Source organism: Arvicanthis niloticus, chromosome 1 (genome assembly GCF_011762505.2).
Source record: "Arvicanthis niloticus isolate mArvNil1 chromosome 1, mArvNil1.pat.X, whole genome shotgun sequence".
In the NCBI taxonomy this organism is placed as follows: Eukaryota; Metazoa; Chordata; class Mammalia; order Rodentia; family Muridae; genus Arvicanthis; species Arvicanthis niloticus.
The window spans coordinates 60,018,575-60,026,286 of NC_047658.1; positions in this window are offsets into that span (position 1 = coordinate 60,018,575).

Here is a 7,712-nt window from a genome sequence, read left to right on the forward strand (position 1 = left end):
AAGGAAGGAAGAGAGAGAGTCAGAAAGAAAGGGAAGAAAGAAAGAAAGAAAGAAAGAAAGAAAGAAAGAAAGAAAGAAAGAAAGAAGCAAAGTACAACCTGGCTGTGGCTTCGAATGCATCTGTAATTTTTTGTGAAACAATGAAGGCTGAAGTTCCCTTGAGATATAAGAGCAACACATAAAGTTTGGAGTCCAGAGACCTGGTTCCATTCCTCAACTTTTTCAAAAAAAATTTTTTTTATATTTATTTGTGTGCACAAGTGTGCATGTGTGCATGCATGCCATAGCATGCTTGCTGAGGTCAGAGAACAAAGTTCAGAAGTTCACGATGCAGGTCCCAAGCATCGAGCTCAGGTCCTAGCAGTAAGCACCTTTATCCGCTGACCCATCTCACCCATTCGCCGTTCCTCATGCTCACTGACCATTTAACTTTATTTTCTCATTTGCAAAACAGGAAAATTAGCTTTACCTCACACGGATGCTTCTAGGCATAGAATGTTTAATGGGCCCATTTTCTTGTCTTTTAGGGTTGTTTAAAACTGAGGTTAAAGCAGCATGGTGATAAAGTCCACTGATGTACGAAAGGGATTTGAAAGTAAAGTCTTCTATAGAAGGTAAGCTAACGAGGGTCTCAGTCACAGTTGTCTGTCAGGAAGCAAAATCAGCAGAGCCTTCGAAAGGAAGCACTGTCCCTTTGTCCAAGTGCCTTGGAAACTGCCTTTATAACTGGCGGTGTGGAAATTAAGAAGAGCTTTTCATATTCTGAAAAGGTATGCTGCTTATAAAGGTAATGTGGAGGTTTGGGGTTGGGGGACTGGGAAGGAGGCTGACATAAAGGAGCAAAGGTGTGTGGTGCCAAGTTACCATAGCAACATGTTCTGCTGCTCTGTGGCTCCCAGTCTTGGGCTTGCCCCCAGATGGATGAGGAGCTTGGCAAATGCCAGAACCAAGCTTCTCTGCATGAGATTATTTTCTCCATATGCAGTCGAGAGAGGCAGACACCCTTTCCCACAAACGATGTTCGAAAGGAAGGGCCTGGAGTTTTACAAAGCAACTTCCTCTCCTTTCTTAGAATGAGACCAGAGCACCTATGTCTCCCTCCAATACGTGTGATGTGATGTACTCAGTAGATAGCTGTGTCAGGAGCAAATGATCAGTATTTACTCAGACAGCCAGTCTGGCAGGGAACATCATGGCTTATTGGCAAGAAGAGGCTCCTAAATTATATCAAGGACTCTCGGAAAGGAGAACTGAATTCACAAGGCACACACTTCACTGTCTGTTGCAAGCTACACAGTGTGTTTATGTCTGGATCTGGCCTTTATTAAATTTCTTCATCCTGTGGCACATTCCCCTCAAATATTGTGTTTATTATTCGGACAGGGCGGGGAGCTGCTCCCCCACCCTTGCCCCTCAATCTTTTGTCCAGCACATATCTCAGATCAGATGTTGTAGGGACAGCGTGTGACAATGTCTGCTTAGCGGATATTCTGTTCTCCACCCTTCTGAGATCCTGATGGAGAAGGGAGCCTGCCCTGGCCAGCATCTGGGCACATCATTTCTTCCTTATAAAGAGCAGAGACAAACCTTCCTGGAGCCAGGGCAGCTGTTTTTGAAATCAGTCTCCTAGGATTGAAAAGCCTTACTCCATTCCAGGAGCAGGGCTCTCAGTTCTACCTCGGAGGAAGGTGTTGGGGGGGGGGGGTGTCTCATTGCTCAAGAAATTTCTGTCTGCTTCTCCTTCACTACAATAGTCTTACATTTTTGGCACCTCTGGGACTCTGCTTTCCTGGAAAACATTTTCTTCTTGAAGCTCCTCTGCTGCTTCATAAAACCCCTTAAGCCAAAGTGGGGAAGAACAGAGAGGCATCTCCAACCCCACAGATACATGAACTACCTCAGCCTGCTAATGACCAACACGCAGGCAGTCCCAGGAAGTCTCCCCAGTTAATCCCCACAGTGGCTCTGGGAGGCAAATATTTTTCATTCCTGTTTTATCTTTGAGGAATCAGGTCTTAGGGAGATCATATTAGCAGTCCCTGGCTGAGCTATTATTTAAATACAGGTTCTGAGTCTACACTTACAGCGAAAATAGCCAAAAGCAGCAGACACAGCCGTTAAGTTTTGCTATTGTCAAAACTTGGGGAGAGCAAAGGAAGAAAACACAGGCACAAACAGAACCCTAATAACTCTGAGGACCCAATACTGCTAATTTTAGACCTTAACTAGAATAGCATATGTGTTGTGGTTGGTGGCAACAGGAAAGGACTGAACAGGAAATACCATGACCCAGATTCTGGCTAATGAGTAAGATTAACAAATACCAGAGCTGGCTCTGCTTTCTATGCAACCCTTCAAGACCTAGCTGCCCTGTGCAAACTTTTCTGAGAAACTATAAGACTTCTAGAACCAATCCTTTGCTCTGTTCCCCCACTGTCTTTTGTCATAGGTTGGGTACAGCTCTTCCTTAGCATAGTGTTAGTATTATTTTCTCTAGCTGACTGAGTACCTTGAGCATCATGTCTCTGTACCCGGGACCTTGAAGACTGCCTAGCAAAGTCTCAAGTCAGTGTTGCTGCTCAATACATTGTTCCCATTTCCTACCCCGAGTTTCTTAGTTTTCATCAGTATCTCACTTCCTTTACATCCTGTCTTGGGTGGGACTGGCATTCTTATTAGCTGCTTAGCATATGAGCCCCCTGCTTGTATCTTGGAAAACTGGTATTGTATGACACGAAATGAGAGAGTATGTCTTCTCTCTTCCACTTATGGCGATTGGAAGAAGCCAGTCACTCTTCTACATCCCTGGCAGCGGGGCCATAAGACCCAATCTCACCAAAGGCCTCAAATTTGAAGGAGTATGACTTAAAAATCTTGGAAGGCTTAGAATTTGTGCTGGTGGTGGTGGCACAGTGGAGTGTGAGGAGTGTTCCAACTACTGTGTTTCTGTGGTGTGATCTTGCCTGTGCATCCTGGTCAGTGTTCAAACATCCTGTCTATTCTGAAACCTTCATGGTAAGCTCCCAGTGAACTTCTACTTTGATCATAGTAGCCAGAATTGAATTCTGGGTTTTGATTGTTTTTTTTTTTTTTAATTTTTTTTGTTTTGTTGGTTTTGGATTTTTTTCAACTAAAAGGCCTGGCTGATATATTTGGTGGACCCCAAAATACTTGGTCTTAGATAATGGGATCCAAAGGTCAACTAATAACTTACTCCTGGTACAAATCCAAGACAGAGATATGGAATAACCACATCCTTTGCTGCACTTTTATCTTTTTCACACTCAGTCTCAAAACCCTAACAGCTGCAGGTGAGGCAGGCAATAAAATGAGGTTTGAAGACTGGGAAAGTAAAGCTTAAAAAAAATCCAAACAACCTTTTTGCAGCCTCCATACTAATGGGAGAGGCCTCCAAGCTGCCTAATTTTCAAATCTCCTGATTTCTACCCTAAGGCTTTTCATAGCAAAATAATACTAAATGATTAATTTGTATTGACTTAATAAACTTATCCACAAATATTCATTAACCACTAATTATGTGTCAGTCATTCATCAGGACAAGCCCTACTGTGTTTTCGAGAAAGTACTCTATGATTATTGTGGTGGTCAAACTCAATTGTCGAGATCTAGCCTCGCCTGAGAGATCAGCTGCTAACCATGATGTGAGGGATTACCTTGACTAGATTAATTGAGGTGAGAAGATCCACCCACTACGAAACTGGTTTGCAGGAGTACTTTAGAAGACTTTGGAGAAGTAGGCTACTTCTGTGAGCAGAGATTTATAGGCATCTCCTGAGAGCTCAGAAGACAAGAACACTATTAGAAATGTAGACCTTCCTAGGGCTTGAGAGATGATTTAGAGGTTAGAGCGCTAGCTTCTCTTCTAGAAGAAGTAGGCTCACAACTCTCTGTGACTCCAATTCCAAGGAATCTAATATCTTCCATGAGCATCAGGCATGCAAATGGTACACAAAAGAGGGGGGAGGAGAAGGAGGAGGAAGAGGAGGAGGAAGAAGAGGAGAAGGAGGAGGAGGAGGAGGAAGAAGAGGAGAAGGAGGAGGATGAAGAGGAGGAGAAGGAGGAAAAGGAGGAGGAGAAGGAGGAAGAAGAGGAGGAAGAGGAATAGGAGGAAGAGAAGGAAGAGGAGGAAGAGGAAGAGAAGAAGGAGGAGGAGGAGAAGGAAAAGGAGGAAGAGGAGAAGAAGGGGGAGGAGGAGGAAGAGGATGAAGAGGAGGAAGAGGAGGAAGAGGGAGGAGGAGGAGAGTAGAAGGAGGAGGGAGGAGGAGGAGAATAGAAGGAGGAGGAAGAGGAAAGAGGTGGAGGAAGGAGGAGGAGGGGAAGGAGAAGGAGAAAGAGATGTGGACAGTAGAAATCGTACTTAATGAAGTGTCAGATGAGACAAATCTCTGGAGGGAATTGGACTACAGGCCACAGAACTTGTCTCTACTTTGTCAATGTCCTGAAACTTAATGGGAAACCAACTTTAAAAGTGGCAGACTAATTTAATAGGAGGGGTTCCATGAGAGGAGAGCATTCATGATGTGTCATGGTTACTATTGGATGTTTTTAGCCAGATTTACAGCAAGACTCAGAAGCAAAATGTATAGAAATGTTTGAAAGATGTGTGCTCTCACTGGAAAAGAAAGTAGTTGAAATAAAGATGTGGTATTACAAAGGCTAGTGCATTTAAAGATACAAAAAAAAAAAACAAAACAAAACAAAACAAAACAAAAACCCAAGAGGAATAGAAAGGAAAAACCACTTTGCATGAGAAAATAGGAAAGATACTTTGAAGGCATCCCAGGGATTGGACAGATCCCTATACCCATCTCAGGGTGTAGTTATAAAATTGTAAACTCATTTGAAAGAGAACCTTTGGGGTAGATCGATCTCACAGGGTCATGGAGGGTAACAGTTTGCTGATTTTATCTGCCTAGTGGGGCAAAAGCAGAATGCTATGATACTGGATATGAAGTGTCCTTAGGAAAGGCTCAGACAGTAAAAGGTTCCTGGAACACACCGGTGATGACAGTACTCAAGTTGGTGACAGGAGAGTCACAGGGTCAAGTCCAGCTTAAATTGCCAGAGTTCTTTTCTTACTACCTCTGCTTTCAAAGTAATGGGTGGTCCCCATTTGGGATGTTCTAAACACTAAAGGAGGTGAGCCCCAGCTGGAGGAGGTAAGTCACTAGAATTAGGTCCTTGGGGATATATTATCCCTGACCCCTTCCTGCCTCTTTCTCTACTTACTGTGTGAAGTACTTTGCTCTACCATGCCCTCCCCCATACTGGTAGACTGATGATGGAAGTCATCAATATAAAACCAAGCTAGATTGTGTGTCATCAAACTTACTGTTTGCCTTGCTCCTTGCACGTGGCCAGGGTCTTATCATGGCCTCGTGGCCCACACCCCCACATGCTGAGGACAGCTTAGTGAGAATACCTGGGGACCCTGCCTGAACAGCTTGCATGGCTTTTGTGCCAGAAAACTGAGAATGCCAAAGTCAACATCATGAAACACAGTCCTCAAACCACAATACCAATAAGACTTGTCAAGAAATGGCCTGGCTGCATCTCCTGCTGGAACTAACTCTGAAGCTTATTCTTCTCTGCCTCATGTTCCTAGTCTCTGACTGGATTGCCGCCCGCCCCCCATCCCCTCCAAAATAAACTACCTACAGTTAACTTCTGTTCTCTCAATCTGCTCCTAGGGATCCCAACAAGATGAACTTTCTCAAGGTGAACTTGGGAAAATTACTCAGATAAAGTCCTGTAAAATAAAGATATTACTTTTCTCCCAGAAACAAACTTACTAGACAGCTCAGCCTAATTCCTGACATATAGTCAGTTAGGTGCTGAGGATTGGTGTGTGCAGAGCACTTGTGTTTCACTTCTTGTTCTTCAGAGAAGTGACCTGGCTTCAGCTCTAGTCAAGCCTCATCTCCAGTGGCCTCACCATACTTCCTGTCTGGCTCCATGCCAGATACTACCTCATATTTTAGTCTTGTTCACTATGACATTGTCACATCTCTGAAAGTAACCACCCTCTCGCACGCCTGTGATCCATTGCCTCCATACAGATCTTTCTCTTGCCTGTCAAGCCTCCACTCAGGCTTCTTTCTTCCGCAAGGCTCCCGCTCTCCCTCTGTCTTTTCTGCCTTTATACACAAGTACACACACTGAGGGCACACAGGGAGGACACCTAACCCAGGTATGCGTTCCTCTTTAACTGCACATCACCTAGAACCATAATTATGTGCTTCCTTACTTTTTTCCTTCACGAGAATGAGAACATCTGTCTACAGCAAAAGCCACATTTTACTTCTGTATTTCTGGTGCACACCTTAGCAGCCAACTTTTAAAAATATAAAAACATTTCCTAGCCAGGCAGTGGTGGCACATGCCTATAATCTCAGCACTCAGGAGGCAGAGGTAGGCAAATCTCTGAATTCCAGGTCAGCCTGGTCTACAGAGTGAGTTCCAGGACAGCTCGGGCTATACAGAAGAACCTTGTCTTAGAAAACAAACAAACATACAAAATGTAAAATAACTTTTGAAAAGTAAACAAGTTTTAAAAACACCATCGAGCCAGAAGAATTGTCCCTATTCTCCAGTTGAGCAAACAGGATAAGCTTTAGCTGATTCTATCAAATTTAATGCAACTAATAGGTGGTAGATGAGAAACTCAGAACTGACCCTTTGACTTCAAAGCAGGACATTTCTTCCACAGCACCTTAGCGGCGAGGACTGTGTGCCGGAGATGCTCACCTCACTCTCACTTCTTTTTAGAAAATAAACTCCTTGTATAACCTTAGAGGGAAGGTAGCTTTCCATCCAAAACGACCTAGTCTCCAGTCATAGTTGATGGTTGAGGAGGAAGTCAAGTCTGGACTCACTTGAGAATCAGAGCCTGTGGCTATCTGATCCTCTAAGGGGACCGAGGCTAAGGTCAGTGAGCCCGAGATTCTGGAGTTTCTGCTTGGAGGTCATGTGATTTGATAAGCACTAAGAGTGAATCCAGGGGCTGGTGGGATTGCTCAGCGGTTAAAAGCACTCCTTGCTCTTGCAGAGGACCTGGGTTAGGTTACCGGAACGCGCGTGGTGCCTCACAACCAATCATAACTCTAGTTTCAGGGACTCCAGCGACCTCTAGAAGAAAGGGCAGGCATATACATGCCATACATACATACATGCAGGCAAACACTCATACATATAAAATTAATTTTAAAAAGACAGAGTGGATCTAACATGAAGAACACGGACAAGGCACTATGATGAGTGGGAAATAGGAAGGAAAAGAGAGGGAGACAGAAAGCGAGAGCCAGAGGTGGGGGGCGGGGAAGAAAGGCTAACTTTAGCTTTTGATAATTTCCATTGACTGGTGACCAATGAGTTCCACAAGACCCCTAATTCTTAATTAAAACTTCATTTTCAGCTAATTCGGCTCATTTTTTCCTGTCCCACATCTATATAGAGCTATGAGTCTCACGTATTAACATATTCCTAAGTGTGATTTCATGTTCACAATACATTTCCTCATAGTCTAGCTGCAATGAAGGTAACTGCCTATGGATGTCACCGGTTGGCTTCTTTGGAAGCAGGTACTGAGGGAAATGGGGTTAATACCTTTTAGGAATCAATGCATGTGAAGGAAGAAGGAAGGAAGTGGGGTGCAGAAAGGAGAAAGTCAAATGTTATAAAGGGCGGGAGAG